Source organism: Sceloporus undulatus, chromosome 6, assembly GCF_019175285.1.
Source record: "Sceloporus undulatus isolate JIND9_A2432 ecotype Alabama chromosome 6, SceUnd_v1.1, whole genome shotgun sequence".
NCBI lineage: Eukaryota > Metazoa > Chordata > Lepidosauria > Squamata > Phrynosomatidae > Sceloporus > Sceloporus undulatus.
Window position 1 is genome coordinate 162554124 of NC_056527.1, and position 21227 is coordinate 162575350.

The window sequence follows — 21227 nt, forward strand, 5'->3', positions numbered from 1 at the left end:
ATAGATAGATAGATAGATAGATAGATAGATAGATAGATAGATAGATAGATAGATAGATAGATAGAGAGTCAGGCTCTGCAAATTTACACCCAAATTTCATTCTATAGTCAATCTATGATTATAAGTCAATCATGTACAGTCCTCATCCCATCAACCTTTGGAGTATAATTCATTGCTCTTGTCTATCTGCTCAAGATTACCCAGAAGATACATAAGAATATTCAATGACAGGAGACAGCTGTACATTTTTCATGTACAGTACTGTACTATTCATTTCCCACACAGTTCTGTCCATGGTGCTGAGGCCTCTGTCACAGACTCCATTTAACAGAAGAAATTCAAAGGACAGACTAATACGCATTATTTTTATCCCCTAAACCACTTCTGCTCTACAAAGCAAAGGAAGGTTGATATGGTCACAGGCATTTCAAAAATGAAACATTCCTTAATTTTCTCATATACTTTCTCCCACAACAACAGAAAAGCTGCAACCGATTCAGTTGGTTCTCATTTTAAATAATTTCGGACCTCCAGCATAAGGAAATGAAGCATGTTTCCTCCGAAGGAAGTCCCATTGACTTCAGTGGGACGTAAATAACACAGGTGTACACAAAGGCAGACTATAAACTGCCTTGCTAAATAACTGTAGTGATCATAGGATTGGTATTCTACAGTTTTATTTTACTTGAAAGATATACACATGTATCTGTACCTACTCATGCACATGTCTTGGAATCCACACATCCATTGAAATACTAACATTGGTTAGGTAAACGGTGTGAAAACTATGACTTTCCAAATGTTTTGAACATCACCTCCCAGAAGCATCAACCAACTTGGCCAATGACCATGGAATGATAATAGTGTCTTTGGTGATACCTATCACACACCATCTCCCTCTCATTGCTGCCTTGGAAATGTTAGCCACCCCTTGCCATTGACAGAAAAACCCACCAAGAAGATCCCAATAGTGTTGGTACCGTGCTAGTCCTTAACTCAAATTTAAAGCTTAAATACAGATATTGCAAGGCACCATGATAACTGGAAAAATTCAGAAGGGCATTTGTACTTATTTCATTTAAACACAATACAGAGGGCCCTTGGAATTCACTGGAGTTTGGTTCCAGGACTCCCTATGGATACCAAAATCTGTGGATGTTCAAGTCGCATTATATACAACACCATCGTAAAATGGTTCCATTCATATAAAATAGCAAAATCAATGTTTGCTTTATAGAATTTGGAATATTTTCAAGCCATGGATAGTTGAATCCATGGATGTGGGGGGCCAGCCATACTTCTCAAACATCTGAATTGCCAAAGTAAAAATCACACTTCAGTATAGAACAAGCCACATTGCATTTGGGATGGACTCTTGGACTACAGAGCTTTCTTATGCCTGACACCCGTAAATGGGTGCAAAGATAATTTTAAGCACATATAACACATACAAGAGAGGAAAAAACAAAAATGTGGACTCTAAGGCCAGCACACACCATCTCTTTAAATGTGAAAATAATGAATACTGAAGTAATGAATTGTGAATTAACCATTGCAAGTGGCAAATCTAACATCTATGGGATTGTTGCCAAAAAGAATATGAATTGCAGCTTTACAAATGGCCAATTAAGAAATTGTGCGCTCCTGTGTTTTGCAATAAAGTACAATCTCATCTCTCCAAAATGGCCAGGGGATATCCAAAATGCTCAGATAATCAGAAATTTAATACAGAGAAGTGATAATTTACATATCATTATGTTGACACAAAACTCCTTGGGTGATAACACAATGAATTGAGAGTGTTGTGCTGTTTGTATAACATATACACAGCTAATAATAATAATAATAATAAATGCAATGGGGGGAAAGTTATGTTTGACAACCTGCTTGTGAATTTTGCAAATATGACAAGATTCTGCTGGGGAAACCTGGGATCTCTCTCAGCTATTGCACAAGATCCTTGCAGGATCAGATAAAAAGTCCATCTAATAGAGCACTGTGTTTTCAAGGAGGCCAGAAAGATAAGGAAGCTCACAAACTAGCATGATATGAAGAAGATAATGCCTGTTCCTTCCATTTTGGTATTCAGATGTATGCAGTCCCTATTCATTGAGTTTCCAGTTCAGCTAATCTAGCCAATAGATTTTGAGAGTGAGACTTGCAATAAAATGTTGCAGACTACAATCTCTATGATCCTTTAAAACTGGCCATTCCAACCCCATTGTTTCTTGGAGGTGAAGTCCAAAATCTGGAGACCCAAATATTTCCTATTTTTATGGTACACAGCTCATATCAAACAATGTCTAGAAAAGAACATAGCTTTCTTTAAGGTTATATCACTAGTATGTGGTTGAGACTGAGCAGCCAATTCTACATTCAGCTCAAATGGAACAAACATTGGGCAGATGTACAGGATTGCATTGTTAGTCACTGCAGCCCTGCACTAGTCTGTGAATACACTGTGCAGGAGCATCTTGTGATTCTGCGCTATCTCTTAAATGCCAGCATAGTTTTAATATATATCCAAAGTTCATTACATTTTTGAGCATTAGCACTGTCACTGCTTGGCGGTTGCTTTGTCTGTCTGCAGTGCTTGACAAGCCACTCACAAAAACGGCATGAAAAAGGCCCATGTGCCTCCCAGATTTCAGGTGAGATGTGGGCTGGTAGTGGAGATGTGGCTGTAACAATCAATATGTAAACCAGCCTATGGCACCTCACAGGTCTCTTGGGGTCATAAAATGAAAAAGATCATGATGGCTAAGTACACTATATTCAGCTGCTTCAAGCTGCTCTGATTTTCTTTCCCAATTAGTGAAATTCCATGCATGAAATATCCATTCTGCATGCACCTCGCACCCACCTTGGTGGCTATTCTCGTGTTTCTTCTCCCTTATCTGACACCAACATGCTGTTTACTACCTCCTTACTACAATTTTATTTGTTCTTTTTCTTGACTCTTTTGGATAGCCAACTTCTCCCTTTTTGGGGGGTTTAAATCTGCAGGTTTGTATGAGGAATTGCCCAAGACTGTAAAGCAAATTCTTACAAATGAATTGAGAACTGGACGAAGGGGTGCAGGGAAGCCAAAGGGGAAGAGAGAAAATTTCTCCCCCATTTCCCAAAAGAAAATGAGAAAACAGGAAAACTTAGTGCACAAAAAGAGATGCCAATTTACATCTTTCCTTCCAATAACACACTGGTATTCAGTGTAAAATATCAGATCACATTTCTACAAAGCATAGCTCCCAAGTGCCAGCTTGCACACAGGCGCACTTGGGGGAGTTGCTTTCACCCCCAGATCTCCTCTTTTTGTAGCTCAATTATCCAAAGCTGCATTCAGCACACACACACTATAAACACCCTCCAAAGCCTTCCCACCCCCGTAACACCATCGCCAACCCTTCATCCTCCCTCACCATTAAAACAGCTTTTGCCAGTGAACAGAGGACAAACATATTCATTGGCACCTTATCAGACATGCATGCAAAACTAATTAACATGGGGAGACACGCAAGCTGCTGTCCAGCCACACACACACACATGCGCGCATGCACACACACCCAATATATATATATACACACACACAAGGCTGCCCTTGTTTAGATAGGCAGAGAGCATAAAGACTAGGATGGTGGTGGGGAACGTTGAAAAGGCTTTGTTACTAATTTAGGCATCTGTCTCAGTCTGGTCTGGTCTTCCCTGGCTGGCCCATAAGAGTTGTATTTTTCCCAGCCCTTGCTACAATGCTGGGAACATTGCCCCCCCCCCCTTTCAGATCGGCCCTTGACAATGGTCTCATTGTCCGTGCCACAGAGAAAAGCAAAAGGGAGAAGAGGGGAGGTAAAGGCAAGCTGGCGTTAGGGTGGTGGAAGCAGGGCGGGGGACGGGAGAGAAGGGAAAAGAGATGAAAATGTGAACTTTAAAAAAATGTTTACTATCACACATTTCTTGCAGCTGCCCCAGATCTCCCTAGACAGCTTGAATGGAGAGCAGTTGGGGACAGAGACCCAAGAGGAGACGATTATTATGCACAGGGCCACTTGGAAGAGGCATGTGCAAATTCAGACTTGCAGAGAACGGTAAGGTGTGAGCAGGCCCTACTGGGCCACAACCGAAGGCAAGATGTCAGGTTCAACCATGGTCCAAAGAATTATGTAAGCTCAGGTCACATGCCAGAGGCTCCTTAACCACTTAAGGCAAAAGATCCAAGATGATATCTCAAACTCCCACCCACATAGTTTATTTGTGTTTTTTTTTAAAGCAATAAACAGCATCATTGTCAATGTGAAAGCCAGGCATTGCTTAATGAGACCATAAGAGCGAAAGAGGACCAGCATGATGGGATGCTGAGTGCTAGATTCAGAATCCAGGAGATCCAAGTTTGAATCTTTGTGCAGCCATGGAACCCTCTTAGCAACACAGGAAGGCAACAGCAAGCTGCTCTGAACAAATCTTGTCAAGAAAACCCAATGGTCAGTTCACCTTAGGGACACCTCAAGTTGGAAACAACTTGAAGGCACACAACCACAAACAAAAGCTAATGCCCTCTAATAGGCTAGTCTTGCTGGTTTTCAGAATTGTTTCTCCTGACCTCCAAATCAGCCTTCTTAGAGCCACTACTTTTGAACTAGAGACATTTGAAAAGACAAACTAGGGAAGAGTCTGTGGCTCAAATGAAGATATTACGAAGTTATTAGGATTGTTATTGTTACTAATTGCCCTTGAGTCAATCCCAACTTATGGATGAGGCATCTCCAAGATTCCCTATTTCCCACTGCTCTGCTTAGGTTCTATAAATTTAAACCTGTGACCTCCTTAATAGAATCTATCCATCTAGCATGTGGTCTTCCTCTCTTTCTACACTCCTCCACTTTTCCTAGCATTATTGTCTTTTCCAAATGTCATTCCTTCTCATGATGTGACCAAAATATGGCAGTCTCAACTGTATCATCTTGGCTTCCAAGGGGATTTCAGGTATGATCTATAGAGGAAGGGAAATGCAAGAAAAGAAAAGAAAAAGCAAGGTTTGGTAAGAAAACGGGTAATTCTAATTGGGAGAAGGAAGCAAAAAAAAGGAAAGGAGGACTTTAGAATAAATGGTAGGGAGAGAGGTTCACCATTTGCAGCAGCTCAGGGAGAGACTAGCCAAAGGAGTTCTAGGCCCAGCCTATCTGACATTCCACAGCTAAACTAACATTTGCTTAAACCCGGCCTTGCAAGCAGTCAGAGCAGCAACGGTACATAGCCAGAGGGATCTTCTATATTCAGCAACTGACAAAAGAAACAAGTAGGGGAGGCAAAAGGCAGTGGATGGCTTAACTGGAGCTGGGCTTTTGGGGGGGAGGGAATGACACTGAGCTGCCTGTGTGTTTTTTACTGAGTCCCTTTTGCAGATAATACATTCATTCCAAGGGAAATTGTGGGAGGAGGGGGGAATAAAATGCACCTACTTTCCCCACAGTGGGCACATGTGAAGCAGATGGCTCTCAGACAGCATGATGAACATAGCTACACCTGTCATGCACAGCAACCATCACCATGGATCTCATCCCTTTAGGATGTCTCATCCCAGCTGATCAGGGCCAAGAGAACGTAGAAAAATCAGGGTCTCTCTCCATGTGCAAATGTACTTCTTCCTGGCATACATTTGCGAGGCAAAAAGGTCTCCAAAAGAAAACAGTGGGCAAGTCTGCAATATACCAAAGACTGTGCATTATGGCTTGCTCCTATGCTACCACAAACAACAACAACAACAAAAACCCAAGTAAAGCCTTGGAATAAGATACTTTTTGGATTATAATTTCCAGAATCACCTATGATCATAACTGTTTTAGTGGGGGATTCAGAGACCTAGCATAATAAAAACAAATAAATAATTTCCCCAAGGTCTTGCTTATCTCACTTTTCATGTCCATCTTTCAGGTCCTAAAACGACATGTGACTCTCATCAAGACACTATAGTATGTTGTTTTAAGATTCACTTTGGCCAAGTCTAAACAAAATAGAGTTATATAAGAACATTATAGTGCTGCCTGCCATGAACTGAATAAGTATTTACAACTAAGCCACCTATTGTACCTATTTTGGATAGTTCCCAGCCTCACAAACCAAATCTTGCCATTTTCCTTTATGCCAATTTTCAAGTGTTTGGAGTGGGAGACATACGCTAAAAAATTTTCTGAAAGCAAAAGTGGGTCTTGCTTTCTTCTGCCACTTTATTCTTACAGCAGTGAGCCTGTGAAGTGGGTTCATATGAAAGGCAATGACTGGACCAATGTCACCAAATGAATTTCATGGCTGACTAGAACCTGAATGCTTCAAGTATGACACTTTTCTAACCACTGCACCACAATGGCTCAATTGGTCAGAAAACAAAGGCCAACACACAGCACCATTTTTTTGGCTGCAAAGAAATATTCTAGTATGCAAATTATTTAAAGGTCTTGTCAATCGTATATTTCATTTTGCATGTCTGCAAGGTGCTGTTTTAACCTATAACAACTGGATATTTATTTTGCATATGAAACTGGACCGGCAATTTACTGCAACGGGGTTTTGCCATGTTCAGCAATGCTTTTGAGAGGCAAAGATTCCAAAGATTACACAATGAAAACTGCACCCCGTTTTGCACAATACATGCACCCATTATTGTCATGTCAAATGTGCTTGGGCACTATTTATTCAGGCCAACTGTAAGGGGAATGCAGGCATTTCATTTGAACATGCAAATGTTAACGGTAACAAGAAAAATGGTGGGGGGTATCCCTGATTGTGACTGATTCAGGCATGTGACGCTTATGAATTCACTGCATCCAAATGGGCGCATCTATTTGAAATGCAAATTTCGTCTATTTGATGCAAACACTCATGCCAGTCTTCCAACTCCAGGTATGCTAGACCACAATTCCCATTATCTACAGACAATATGGATATGAAAGATAACACTGGGTAATGTTTATATTCTTGCAGCTGAACACACAGCATATACCCCTATGGCTGAACACGTTGCAGGAGGAAGGTTTGCAGTGGCGAGGAAACGGGTTTGTTAGGGAATGCTTATTGTTAGCCATTTGGAGAAGGAATTAGCTCAGTGGTAAAGCAAATGCTTGGCATACAGAAGTGCCCAGTTCAATCCCTGGACCCTCCAATTAAAAGCATCAGGTACAAGATGATGTGACAGATCTTTGTCTAAGATCCAGGAGAGCGGTTATTAGTCAGAATGGACAACGTTGTGCAATATTGACATATACCCTGGCATGATACAAAGCAGCTTCCTATATTCTAATACTGATCTCTTTCTGGAATCCATTATAATTTATATCACTGTGTTCCCTAGAAAGCAGCTGGAAAATATAATCATTAGGGAATCATTCAGGGTTCACAACATAAAACAGTGTTTGGGCTGAGTATTTTCTTTTGATTATTAAATACAGAGATCAATTTTCAGCAGATTCAGGTAGTTAGGGGGGAGAAAGCAAGCAAACAAAGCATATGTCTACAAAAGGGAGGTGTGAAATGGAAGCATCTGAAAATGATGATGGACATGCCAGCATACACATCCCACTAAATATATGTGCCGCAGCATGAATAGGTGGGAGTGTACGCACGTGTTTATGTGTACATAGTACAAAACCATATTTACCATATTTACAGATCCTGTCTAACCTAATTAAATGTTCACGCAAATAATAAACAGATTACATCCACCATTATTTAGCAGGCACTCTTAGCGGTATCTGCAAATACCAAAATAACAAATTAGTATTTAATCTACTATGACTTCTTTTTCAGTTTCTTTTCTTCTTCTTCTTCTTTTTTTTGCAGTAGATCCCCATATTATCTAGTCACCAGACAAAAAGACTAAGCAGACAGAATAAGAAAAGAAATAATCTGCGTCTTCATCTTCAAGTTTGTTGCAAATTTTTCCTGTCTCGGAGCAGATAAATGGTTAATTCTTTTGTAAGAGGCTTCCTCGCAGATAAGCCAGAGCAGTGAGTAAGCCATCTTCAGGCCTCCACAATCTATTCTCCTTGTTTACTAGCATTCCTGTAATCCGGTGCAGTGTTAAATTCATCAACATGGGCTTCATGCTCTTTCAAAAATTAAGACATAGTTCAGATGTAGCCTCTGCGTTTAAGAAATTTAAGGGTATGAACTTTTACTCAAAGAACATAAAAGTACTGTTTTCTTGTACTTTCGTTTTAACTATTTATAAGCTGCTTCTGGGAACCTTTTATGTCAAAGAGAAGGGTATAAACACTTCATATAAAATGAATACTTATTTTCATTTGATTCAGCTAATGTCAGGTCACTTTGCAAAAATCCCAGCAAACATCCAGCTTGATCAATCAAAATATGGCCATCCTTATCTCGCCACAGACTGCAAAAGGCTTTCAGATCGCAGCGCTATTATCCCATCATTGAAGCGGCATTGCATTAACGCAAACTCCTGTTAATGCAAAATGCTGGGCAATGCTGCTTCAACGATGGGACAGTGACAGGATCTGTGTGACGTCATTTGAAAGTCTTTTGTGCGATCGTGGTCAATCGTGGTTTCTGGATGGGATGTTGTCTGGATAAGTGTGGCATTGTATGAAAATCTTCTCACAATCATGCTATGAGGATGGGAAAAGGATGGGACAAGGACATTTCGTCCCCCGTCTGATAATCCCCTGTGAATTCCTGCATGGCAGGAGAGTTGGACTGGATGGCCCTTGTGGTCTCTTCCAGTTCTATGATACTATCATTCTATTTCAGTGCCTACTTAGGACTACTGAATATGAATTGTGTGGGACTTGCTGCTGTCATATGCAACAGCTGTGGTATGTTTGTGTTCTTGCCAGAGGATGTGAGTAGCCCTGTTGGGGCACACAATCTAGGCACTCCCAACATACAGCCATCCAGGCTATCTTTCAAAACCTTGTTATACAGCCGAAAGAGGAAGCCAAGCATAGTCAGTCATGCATTCAAGAATTTAAGACAGTTGATTTCTGCAAACCTAGGGAATTACTGTGGGTGATCCCATGGTCAGGAATACTAAATGAGGAGGGAGTTCATGACAGATGGAAGTTCCTTAAAAGTGAAATATTGAAGGCATAATTTCGAACAATTCGAATGAGGAGAAAGAATGGGAGGTGTCTAAAGAAACTAGGATGGATGTCTAAAGAACTTTCAACTGAGCTAAGATTTAAGAGGCCCATAGCAAAAGGAAGAACAAGGAAGTGGAGAGGTGCTGTGTATGGAAGATGGCGAAATGCTAAAGAGGATAAAGAAAAGGCAGAACTTCTCATGACCACCAAACCCATGTCAAGATGGGTTTCTCAAAAACAAGAGTTTTAGCCAGCCTCTTACACAGTCTTCACTTGATCTGGTCTTTTCTGTAGGTGTGGAATACAAACAATGCATTCAGCGTTTACTTGCCCCCAAATACACATTCAAAAGGAGTTATTTCTGGCAAGTCTCTTGTCATCAGATCGCCAATCATCAGATCTCTTGTTTTCTTGCCATCAAGTCATCTTGCTTTCCCTAACTGCATGCTGCTCTCTTCCTGTTTAACTACAGATCACTCCTGACACTTTTAGAAATCTGTGAGTTCCTGACAGAAATATGTCGCCAGCAGCAAGAAAAGGGAAGCCTGAGAAGCCACAGGTTAAATCCTCTTTGAGTAATTCAACTGAGACAGTGAACATAGACTGTTGACAGATCTTCCCTCCATGAATTGTTTCTTTACAATCTCATAGGCTGCATACAGCTCTCTCCAAAGCCGTTTTTGATTCACTACCAGCTTCCACTAGTTGGCTATGCAAGTTAGGGCTGGTGCATTAAGACACACACTACCAACAGATCTGGCTGCTTGGCAAAGGCTAGTGCAAGGGATGACCATGCTCATCTCCAGCCATTTGTACCTTGGCACCTCTCTGATGTAGGTCCTTCCACACGTGCCTAAGCCTTTGCGCTCAGACCTCTCATTCCACCCTTGTCATATGCATGGTCAGCCACAGCACGTCCCTGGGCATGCACCGGAGCACCCCAAGAAAATCCATGTCGGCACTATTTCAAAGCAAAAAAGAAAACCTTTCTCCTTTAAACGGAAAAAAAATGAAAACAAGGAAACGCAATGCATGCACACACACACACACATACACATACACACAGTGCCTGTAACCTAAATCCTAAATAATGGATTGCCAGGCATGCGCTAGAAACATCAGACAACAAAAGGCTGTGAAAGCTGCTGTTGGCAAGAAGCCAGCCCGTGCTCTCGCCTAGCTGCGCGGGAACAGAATATTGTCCAATTTAGTTCACTTTCACCTTCTTAGTTAGGCAGACAAAGCCATGGTAAGCCCTGACCTAGGGAAGCCAGATGTCCTTCTTTTAAAGAGACACATTATGGTCCCACAGAACATAGTCTGCATCTCCAATTGGGCTTAAAGGCATAACTGCATTGGCTGGCGAGAGCTGGACAAGTCTTGTCTGTTTTGCTTTCCACCGCATGTGCATGGTTTGCCCTTAACCAGCTTCCCTCAAAATTTCTGAAGAAATTTGCAAATTTTGTAAATAGTTTATCAAAAACCAGCCAAACGAAACAGTCAACCGTCTGCACTACACAAATCCAAGAGATACAGCTATTCTCCAGTACAGACAACCACAGATTGTCCCTGCCTGCTATGTAGCTAATAAAAATGGAGAGACTCAGAAAAGCCTAGGTGGCAACTCTGACACACAACCACAAACATGGAATTCAAAACCAGACTTTTAAGAGTTAAGAAGTCAAGGCGCTCTGCATATCGGTCTTCCTCTCTTCCAAATTCATTAGGCTGCATTTTATCCATATTGTTTTTATCTCAAATCCCATCCCACCCTCCAGATATACATAGTCATTGCCAACTTCTTAGCTAAGAATTAACCAAATGAAAATTTCAACCACTCCTGTTGCTGCTATTTACCTTTGTTTTCTTTGTCTATTCCTTTCTGTTTAGATCAGGATGGACGAAATGCGGCCTAAGGGGCATATAGCCAACTTCCAACTGCTTTCCCCCCCTTACAATCAATCAATCAATCAATCAATAACAGTTTTCTTTCCTGGATGCTTACAGGAGTAAGCATAAAATACCTGGTGTGGGTTGTTGGCTTTCCACCCCCAAAACTCCACCTGCACTCTCTATTTTTTGGTATTTCATGTTGCCTTTGGTGGAAGCCAAGGCCAAAAATCGTCCCCAAGACCTGCTAAGTTATTCGCCACAATTTGGATCATATGCACTTTAGGGGAAGAATAGTCTTTGGCATATTGTGCTTTGTAAAGCATGATGCACCCTGACAGTATTTTAAAAAGGAAAGAGAATAGTGCCTTTAGTTCACATGCTTCAGCACTGAAGGCCCTCTTCTTCGTTTTTAAATACGAATCTAAGAAACATGCCCACTGCTTACCTATGAGAAACCTCTGTGAGAGACAATGGGTGGCTGGGTACAAATAAATCCTGACTCTTTCCCACATCCATTAATAAAATAAAATAAAAACCCACCCACAACATTTTAATCCACAGAGATTGCTGTAGCATAGCAACCAAAAGTGCAAGCTCTACCAATTCCAAATGTCACCTTAGCCAGAAAGCTCATTAGGTGGCCTTAAGGAAACCTCTGCATATGTAGACACATATCTCTACGACCCGTTCTACCTTGCAGGACTGTTGTAAACATGACTGAGGCTTTGCCTGGGGCTGATATGGAGGATTGCATATGGAATTATTACAATCATACTCTTATAGTGAAATCCTAAGCAAGGCTCCTTGAGTTAAATGGTGGCTGCTCCTAGGGAAGTGTGCATATGAATGCACATCAAACCACTATACACCACCACCTCAGAGACCAACACATGAAGAGATGCAGGTTCCGTCTGGCAAACACAAATCACACCAAGAGAGAAAGGCAGAAATTAAACTTATTATTTCCTTTTTATTTGCAGCTAGGAATTTGTCACAATCTCATCATAAAATGCAGAAACTCTAGACTCACATGCTTGGCAAGGAGAAACTCAAGCAGCAATAGATAGAAAGACAACATGTATGTATCAGTGTCTCATTTCATTTCCCTATAATCGCACTGCTTATGTTTTGCCTCCTCTGCAATCTGCCTGTCGAATTAGGGTAGTTCTTAATGTTCCTTGATGATGGAGACCCCAGTCTAGCTTGCCCCGACATGATGTACAGTTCCCATCAACCCCAGCCAACAAGGCTATTGGTCATGCTGGATGCTTAAGCCAGGAATTGTGGCCTGACACATTTGAAGGGCACCAGATGGGAGATGGCTGGGCAAGTCCATGAAATGTATGCCATTATTTTCACTGTAAAAATACCATAAGTCTTTCTTCTTGCTACAACAGACCGATATCAGTGCCTCTTTGGAAATTCTAATGCAGTATTCCAAAAACCCACAGACATTTTGTTAACCTTGAATTTTCAAATGCACAAAGAGTAATTGCGCCATATTTCATATTTGCACATTACACCTCTCTGTTAGTTCTATATTCCACTTTCTTCTCCCCAAAAAGCTCAGGACTGTTATCCCCTATTTTGTCCTCACAACAACCTTGCAAGGTAGATGAGAGAGTTGGAACCCCTTCCCCTGAAACCAGTCTGCTAGCTGACTTCCATTGACATCCTGCATTTCCCCAGTCTATTCGCTACATGTTCCCAAGTAGTGTGTCTCCCTTATGTGCAAGCACTATGCTGCAACGACTGAATTTCTATCCACAACCCCTGCCTGACTTATAGAGCTGAGCCCTTGTGTTTCAGGTTTGGGCACAAGGGAGGCTGCATCAGTTTCTGCTTGGAAGCGTATATTTTTATCCAATCCAAGAGAGATTAGGCAGGATCATGAAGACTCATCGCACCGAGGAGTTTGGCAATTTTCACGAGGGGGAGGATTCCCGAGACAAGGATTTCAAAAAGCTGAACCACCATCTGGTCACTCTGAGCTGCCAGCACAAAGCCTCCCCCATTGGCATGTTTATTACAATACTGGCCAGACAAATTCCCCACTCCCCACCCATCCCCCTCGGCTGCCACTGAAAACACTGTTAACACGAATTTCAGGCCACGGCACACCTCAAGAAACAGATGGGAGGGCAGAGATGGACAGAAAATTAGAGACGGGGTTGCAGGGGGTTGGGGTGGGTTTGAGAGAGACTGCAAGAGATTTATACAGTGCTGGAGTGCATCACCACAAACGCAGATGAATTGGTAAGAAGTCACGTAAGAGCAATGTGAAATTAATGTAGCCACTAGAACCAATTACCAACCCTGTCACCCTGCCAGGTCTATTTAAAACTATCAGGGACATATTTAAATGCATTTTAAAAAACCACAATTTGTATTATATTTATTTACTGTATTAATATAGCCAACCCATAGCCCCAGGTCTCCAGCAGATCACAGAACAAATACGGTGGGCCCTTGGTATCCACTGGAGTTTGGTTCCAGGACCCCCTTTTGGATACCAACATCTGTGGATGCTCTAGTGCCATTAAATGCAACAGCACAGTAAAATGGTGTCCCTTCTATAAAATGGCAAAATCAAGGTTTGATTTTTAGAATATATATATATATATATGATTTTTTCAAGCCGTGGATGCTTGAATTCATGGATAAAAAATACATGGATACAGAGGGCTGACTGTACAGTGGACCCTTGGCATCTGCTGGGGTTTGGTTCCAGAAACTCTATGGATACCAAAATCCATGGATGCTCAAGTCCCATTAAATACCATGGCATAGTGAAATGGTGTCCCTTATATAAAATCACAGTTTGCTTTTGGGGGTTTAAAAAAATGTTTTCAAACTGCGGATGGTTGAGTCTGTGGATGCGGCATCTATGGATATGGAGGGCTGACTGTATCACACTGGATATAAAACTGAAACTGAAAATTAGAGTTCAGTAGAGTTTAGCAGATTCTCTGTGAAATGAAGAAGAAACTTGGCAGAGATTCAGGGGCCACATCCTTGGTAAATATAAAAATAATTAACAGCAAGTAAAGTTATACCATGGAAGGAGTGACATTATTCTTCTTTGCATTACAACCATAAAGGAACGTAGTTATTCCTCAGTTTTTGCAGAAATAAATTGTGAATAACCAGAAATTTGTACACAGTAACTTCCAGTTCTGATTCTTCTGGCTTATGTTTAAAAAGCATGTGTTGGCCCTTCAAGCACTACTGGAAGTGAATCTCATCCTGATTATATGATAGATGGAAGGAAAGTTGGAAAATTCAATTTCTATCATTGACATGATAGAATGAACAGGAAACAGGCATGTCAATGTTAGGTCTCCAAAACAGAACAACATACAGTACTATGCATACTTAAAGAAAAATCTGGACACCTGTGAAGAATCCTGATCTTGGTTTCACTAAGGGGCATTTCTGTCCTTTGATTTATATCCTGCCTTTCTCCCAATATAGAATCCAAAGCAGCTGTTTCATGTGCCTTAAATCTCCCCACCTATTTCCTTTCTATTTCTTCCCTTCCTTTCTACACCTTGTCTACACCTTGTCTACACTTCACTCTACATTCAAGACAAAGAAGAAGAAGGGACAATGGGCAACATCATCTGTGTGTGCTATTGGAAAAAGAGGTGAAACAGTTAAAGGGAGGCTCAAACATTTTAATGATTTTAAAATGTGGCATATGATTACTTGGAAGTACATCCCATTTGGATAGGCAGGAACACTTTTGAGTTGATTTGGCCAGGTCTGTGTAACAAATCAAGAGCTTGACAACAGTTTTGGTTAGAATTGTACCCAACTTGTTAGTCTAATGTACTAGGATGGGCTGATTTTGTGGATTTTTGTACCAATCCCTATTAAGGTCACATCAGCTGCCCAGAAATGGATGAAAGTCCACCTCTGACTTTTCTATGAGCTCCCTTTGCAGGCCTGTGTCTTGGAAAAGTCACTGTTCCTCAAGGCTTCCAGGACTGGCATTTTCCATTTCTGCAGCCAAGAATTTTGAATTCTGGAGGCCATAAACAGAAATCTGAGAACTTCTGACCAACCAATCTACCCACCCCCAAGAATAATTGCATACTTTCCCTTTGGATGAAAGAGAACCTGATTTCAATTCCTAAATACTGTATGCCCTTGCACCAGGGGAAAGAGGGCATGCATTCTCAGAATCAGCCACAGCTCACTTTATTTTCTGATATGCACAATGCCCCAGGTTCGATCACCAGCATAAACCTTTGAAATAATTGAAGCAATTAATAGAGAGGGGGAAGAATACTCCTAGGAATGTCATAGTTCCCTCATTAATATAGAGTGGGCATCCCATGTGTCGACATGCTGGACACTCAAAATGAAGTCAACCATTTAAGCCATGCAATGTTTACCTTTTATTTGGGCTTCTTAAATATTCTGCCAAGCTAGCAAAGTTCATAATACTACCAGAGCAGAATTTAATGCAGGGCTTTCTTCTATGGCTGAGGAATGCTCAGAAATGCCCAACAAGAACATGTGCCCTGGCACTTCAGCCTCTTTTTAAGGAAAGCTAAAAGGGAAAATATTGCTATAAAATAACAAAAAATACCCTTATAAAATGAAGACCTACCTAAGACTATATCCCCCCCTCCACCTTAAGACAGACAGATCTGTGCAATATTTTTGAGGTTACAGTTCTACACCTTTGGGGTCCTGAAACCCTTTTGGACTGGTGGGCATTTTGAGATGTTACGGGCACTATTGCAAAATGGCTGCCACGAGGAGAGTTGCCATCTCACAAAATGGCTGCTGTCATAGGTGTGGCTAGAAAGGGGAACCGGTGATATGAAATGACAATTTGCTCAATGCTCATAAAATCTAAACTCAAGTTAGCATGGGGGCATTCTGGGAAAAGAAAATGAATCCAAGAAGCAGCTACAAGCTAGACATTTCATTTTATATGCACCAAAGATTTTTTATGGGTACCCTACTATTCCCAATCACTAAGGAGTAAGTCCCCTACACACTCCGCTCAGTTAGTTTGAATAGACACATATACAGTAGAAGGAAGCTGAAAAAATGGTGGAAATACAACATTCATCATAAAGCCATAATTCCCCTAAATTAGATTTACTGGCATGTACAGTATACTTCAATATAGTCAGAAAGGGAATGGGCTTCTCGCCTGTGTCTTTTCTAGAATAACTGTGATAAAAACATACCAATGAATAAATAGTGTAAAATGTCCTTTGGTATCAAGGGAGTATCAGAATTCACCCTCTTTGGGAAAAAGAAATTTATCCGTTGCATATCTTTTAATACCGATCCTTGCTTTAAAAAAAATGAAATGGAAAAGCATTTGAAGCAGCATGAGATTTTAATTCACACTGCATTTCGTACTATTGTTCTGATTTGATGGTCCTCTACGGGGGTATTTCCTTAGTACCTGATCGCCTTGAGTCTTTCATATGCTGAAAGGCGGACTGAAGGTGACAAGCTATATAAACATAAATGTTAGTAGACAAGGCAGTGATGAAAGCCTAAACAAAGGAACAGGTGGATTTCTGTATTATTCATACCGTTCTGTGAATAATTTAGCATGTATGATAATTTAATATTGAGATTGTGTGTATTAGTTATGTGTATAATTGGCAGAGGAGAGTGATAAATATTTCAGCTTCTCCCCTACAAAATGAAAAGAAAGCACTCTGTAGTAACAGTAATGCTAGTTTATCCTGCCAAAGACTGTAAGGTCTGTGTATCAAGTCCCTGATGGATGTACTGTGTGTGTCACTCCCACTGTCCTCCTTCATTTAAATATCATTAAGGGTTTATTTATTTATTTCTGCATGCAGGCAAATACGAGCCTTTCTTTCTTTCTTTCTTTCTTTCTTTCTTTCTTTCTTCCCCACTCCATCATACCTACCAACTCCTCCCCCTACTCGCTTGCTCTCTTTCTCTCTAGTCCCCAATTTGGATCTCAAAATGGATAGCAGATATATGTGAACACATACATACACACAAGGAAGGATAAGCAGGGTAGGTTAGTTTCAATCACAGCATGGAACGGGCATGGATTTTCTGCCTGAAGGAGGTGGTGCCACAGACAGAGCTCGGGTGTGCCAGCTTGGCCTATTGTTCTGCTTTCATGGGTAATTAATTAGCGAGATCAAAACGGGAGGCGAGGGCAGACTTGGAGGAGGTGGCATGGGAACGATTCAGCAGCTGTGCAACCTACCTCATGTCAATGCGGCCATCTTACAAAACGGCGTTTGGCTCCATCAAAATGGCTTCCTGACATCGAGGAAGCAGGGTGGCCTGGAGTAGCGGAGAGGGTCTTGCCAGGGAAAGGATGCCCTTCTGTCACTCCCTCTTTCTCTTTCTCTCAGTCTCCCTCACACACAGTGCCTCCACCTTCCGTGCTTGTTCTTTGAGGGCACCACATGGCACCGGTGAGCTTTGAAGGAGGGGAGAGGAGCACACGGAGGAACAACTAGGGCAAGGGAATTAAACCCAAGATGCCCTCCGTGGCCCTCCGTCTTCGTTGCTGTTGCTGCTCATGCCGAATTGGGAGTTTCTTATCTCGGCAGCAGAATGTCGCACAGCCTCTGTGCGGGAGACAATAAGGCAGAGCGTCATTACTCACATAGTACAGTGCATGGGCATAATGCCATGGTTACATGCAGGAAGACAAAAAACACAGAGATAATCCCTGGGAACGGATAGGTCATTGTAGTCTCTTGCACTGTACACAGTGCATGGGACTCAGCTTTGGGGGCCTAGGTGCAGCCAAGACCAGCTGGCAGAGCCAAAACACCTCACCAGTTGTATACAAGGGCAGCAAACGCGGGGTCATTTTCCTTCGCCTTTACATGGCTCTCTGGAATATCTACATTATGGCGATGTGGAAGTAACATGAAAAAAAGGCCCCTACCTGGTTAAAGAACAGACAGAGAAATCTATTTTGGCTGTCCACAGTCCCTGACTGCCAACAGAAGTTCTCAGCCTCAGTTATTTGATAGAGAAATTTCAGGTTAGCTCCAGGAGCATTCCCAAATGCTGACCTCTCCAATTCTGTTTGATTTGAGACCTCCTCTCTATCACTTGGAGAGCTGGCCTTTATGCCCTGCTTCATTCCAGGTTGGTTTCCCTTTGGTTATCGCCCAAATATGCAGCTTGGCCAGAACAAGGCCAACATCTTGTTCATCCTTGAATAAATAAGCACTTGGTCCCACCCTTGAGACGGCAAGTCTGCCACCACCTATAAGCTGAAGTGTGAACACATCTGCTACCAGGATAATTGGCACTTGTTTCTAGCCATTTGCAACTCACTAATTGTGTGCGAATTAACCTCTGCTACCTGCCTTCCTGGATTCATTCGGATTCAGGTATCTCACCTACCACTCTTGAACTTCCTGGATCACAAAGCCAATTCAAACTATTGCAATGAAGAGGAGCAGTAAAGCCAGTAGTGTACAAATTAAAACTTTTGAAAGTCAGCCAGTGACTCAGCTTCTGAGTGGTCTGGAAAATATGCTGATATTATCATTCATCATTCTAGTATAACACAGTAAACCTCAGAGTGATTTACAGTAACAGACAACAGGTTTCCAGACTTCCAGTAGTTTTAACAACCACGAGTAAAATTAAAACAGGGGTCTATAGATCTGTCATGGATGCTTTTGGACTATCTAACCTTCCTCAACCGGGTGCCCTCCAACTGCTGCCATGCTGTTTCTGATGATGGAGGAACATTATGTAACACATAATGGAGGACACCAAGTCATGGAGGACTATGCTATTTACTTCTCTTAGCATCATTACCCATCACCTATAGAATATGAGAATCAATTGGTCTGATAAGCACCGCTTCCGGTGTCTGACTTACCTCTTCCAAATTTGGCTCCAGTTTGGAAGCTAGGCTGATTTTGTTGCACAGCCTTTTCTGTCAGAAGAGCTTCCTGTTGCCTCCAAGGCTGAATTTGGGCCCCATAAGTCACTTCAATGGCATTTTTTCCAAATCGGAAGCTTCCCATTTGGAAAAACTGGCCATCAAAGAACTTACGGGGCCCAAATTCAGCCCTGGAGGCAACGGGAAGCCGTTTTGACAGGAAAGGCCATGCGATAAAATCAGCCTAACTACCGAATTTGACCCAAATTCAGAAGAGGCGGTGCGATACTCTTGACATTTTGAGAGTTTTATTAGAATCTCTGATTTATGGTAACTCAAAGATAGGTTTGTATTTTAATATACTACAGACAGACTATACATACAGGTATAGTATTTAACTGAGTCTGCCTTCTGCCTACCAGCAACAATTTTATACCTGCCTTTAACAAATGGATCTTGGAGCCCTAAAAATGAAACGGGTACAATTAAGTCTTAGGTCTGTCCACCTACAATTGTCAAACCCATGTTTTCAACCCGCATCCTAACAGTGCTGGACGGAGGAGAAAAGTCATGGTCTCAATGGATCAGATCATGACATCTTTCTGCTCCATCCTTTCATGAACATCTGAAGCAACTCTTCTACTGCAACCTGTGGATATACTAAGATCTGAGGAAGAAACCAGCTATCTGAGAGCCTTTGGAAGGCAATCTCTGGGCATTAGGGGACTATACTACCTCTCCTAAACTCACAAGAAGCTATACTCATTGCCCCCAGTACTAGCCCAATTTTTAAAAAGAACACCTATCTTTGAAGAGCATTTTTCCCCTTTGAAAAAAGGCACATACTCCTCACATTAACTATTTACAAGCAAGTCATGCTTCCAGGATGTGAACCCACTATTACAAGGGTGCATAGGAAGTGTGCTAAGAATTGTTCTTTTAAAGACACGTTTTGATGTTTTTATGGGTGAAAGGAACCTTTTTGGGCAACAAATATGAATGTAGGGTCACACCGTCCTCTCCTGCTTTAAATGGAGAATAAATATGAGACTTTCTCCAACTCAGGCCATGAACAACAGTGCAACCTGATTTGGTACCCTAAAATATCAAGTTATTTCTGTCAATTTGCAGAATTTGGGAAGACTAAAGCTCCCAGAATCCCCCAGACATGTATTGGGGGGCCAGTGGTCATGTTAGATTGAAAGCTCCAGTCATTGCTGCCTGAAAAAGTTACTTTTGAAGCCCAGCGATTGCATAAACAGATCTCTACAAAGCACCAGATTGAGTCAGAACAGAATGACAATAGCTACTGAGGCAGACTCCAGCACACTGTTGTCCCCTCAACACCCCCACAACAGATTGTGTGTGCAAGCCCATTTGGTTGGAAGACATATTTTTCTTGTGACAATACGTTAGCATTCAGTTGGCTCAGAATATGATTCAACTGCTCCTCTTCCTAAACTGTTGGATTCATAGAGGGGACCAGAAAAATATTCATAATATCTTAATTGGGAAGGAGGGACCTTTTTGGTGGAAGCAGCACTCATTTTAAAGGTGTCCAGAAAGTAAAGCTATGAAAGAAAGAGTCAATGCCAAAGTAGGCAGGACTGGGCTAGTGACCAATATTTTGACTCCAAACATAGCAAAGTCATATGTACATATACTTCCTTCTCACACTTTTCCTGCACATAATGTTAGTCCACTTATCTCTCTTTACCATTTATCTTTCCCTCAGTGTTAGGATCATGTATCCCTCCAAATGTTGGACTGCAACTTCCATTTTCTCTTAACATTGGCTTTGCTAGAATAGGGACTGATAGGAGTTGCAGTCCTGCAGCATCTGAAGACCCATAAATGGCCCACCTCTGCTTTACTTTTGTTTATTTCATCCATTCCTCAGCTTGTCTTCAAGGGATCTAAGAAGCATACCCCTTTCACTTCACAACACCTTGTAAAACAAGGTTAGACACATATACCGGATGAGGAGAAGGTACAGCGGCTCTTGTGAAGTCTGCAAAGTTCTAAATCTGGGTCTTTGTAATCTCTGCCCAACACTCGATATTTAAGTAACAATGCCGTCTTTGTGTCCGTTTTACATAGGAGCAATTACAGCCTCCAATATAGTTCATTATAGTTTTATGCAATATATGAGCTCCCATCTACAGTGCATCCATTTATTCTAAGTCATCCAGCCATCTCCCTTCCGCATCTAGCACTATTGACTCACCTTTTCAGGCTCAGAGAAAGAAGATGACGCATCTTCTCGTCTTGCTTTCTCCAGTGCATCCCAAGCTAAGGGTTTTGTCAGTCATGTCTGATTAAGGAAGAAACAAAAATTAATCTTACTAAGAGATAGTCTCCCA

The 21227-nt window shown here is 41.6% G+C and overlaps 1 long non-coding RNA gene across 2 annotated transcripts in view; it reads right to left on the minus strand.

Annotated features, from left to right (window-relative positions):
• Positions 1 to 21227, minus strand: part of LOC121933004 — a 152843-nt gene that overhangs the window by 14994 nt on the left and 116622 nt on the right. For both annotated transcript variants that reach the window (XR_006104443.1, XR_006104442.1), the window contains exons 3-4: positions 21092 to 21178; positions 17212 to 17581 (exon numbers count right to left, since the gene is read on the minus strand). This is a non-coding gene — a long non-coding RNA (uncharacterized LOC121933004). The remainder of the gene's footprint in view (positions 1 to 17211; positions 17582 to 21091; positions 21179 to 21227) is intronic.